Here is a 1,190-nt window from a genome sequence, read left to right as displayed (position 1 = left end):
GGTGAGTTACGGCGTGTTGCAAGTTTTGTGAGGTGCTTTCGTGATATTTAATGGATCGGATTACATTTTTTATTTTTCTCCGATATCCGATCCAGTCATTTAGGTCAGTATCGGACCGATACCGATACGTAATATCGGATCGGTCCATCTCTAATACTAACCTGATAATAATAGCATTCTTCTTCTTTGTTTGAAGGCAGAATGATGCTCTAACTCTAAAATAAAATAAAATGCTATCGCTAAATAAATGAATGCATTAAACAATCAGTTGAACATTATACAGCTACATCAGCGTGATTAAATACATTTTTCATGCATCTCTGTTCCACATATTTATTGAAATTTCAGCATTTAGCATCTGTCTTCCCTGTGGGAGAAAGATTAACAGTTACAACTGGTTGCTCTGTCGCAATATTTAGTATATTATTAATTGCAGTTTGCAGTGATCTAGCAATTACTACACGAAATCACCTACAATTAATGAAAAAAATCTATATTTGTTGTATCATTTTGGCTATGATTTGGTGTGGTGTGATTCCAGAGGTGGGTAGTAACGAGCTACATTTACTCCGTTACATTTACTTGAGTAAGTTTTTGAAAAAAATGTACTTTTTAAGTACCTTTTTTTCACGATACTTTTTACTTTTACTGGAGTACATTTACGAAGAAGAAACGGTACTTTTACTCCGCTACATTTGCAAAATTCGACTCGTTACCTTTTAAAAAAAAATTAGTTTAACACATTAGATAACATGCCGCCAGTGGAGTTTCCGGTAACCTTTTCACCAATCAGATGTGGCCATGCAGTCACATGACCAGTTTGAAACCGTGGCGGGCAGAGCGGTCCAAGCGTTTCAAAGTAGCAACACACGGAAAGAAGAAATATGATGGCAGAGTCTACGCTAGAGCTGAAGAGGATGAACACCCTTGGCCTCACATACAAACAATGTTTCGCTTAAAAGCAGCACAAAAGAACAGCTATGGCTTCAGTGAGAGCCAAAACAACAACTTTTCAGCGTGAAACAACTCAACTCGTGTAACCTGAGGAAACGGTAAGTTTTCTCTAAATATCTTTTTAGCTGTGGTTAGCTGGATGTCAGTCTTATGTTACAGCAGCTGTGTCTAGCTCGAGCTGCGAGTCATATTTTCGGCGCTACGTTGTAGTGAGATAAGTTTATGGGTGTTTTGTG

Source organism: Haplochromis burtoni, unplaced genomic scaffold (assembly GCF_018398535.1).
Source record: "Haplochromis burtoni strain Fernald_Lab_line unplaced genomic scaffold, NCSU_Asbu1 Contig_1779, whole genome shotgun sequence".
In the NCBI taxonomy this organism is placed as follows: Eukaryota; Metazoa; Chordata; class Actinopteri; order Cichliformes; family Cichlidae; genus Haplochromis; species Haplochromis burtoni.
The sequence above is the reverse complement of the archived record's forward strand: the minus strand, read 5'-3'. Positions refer to the sequence as shown.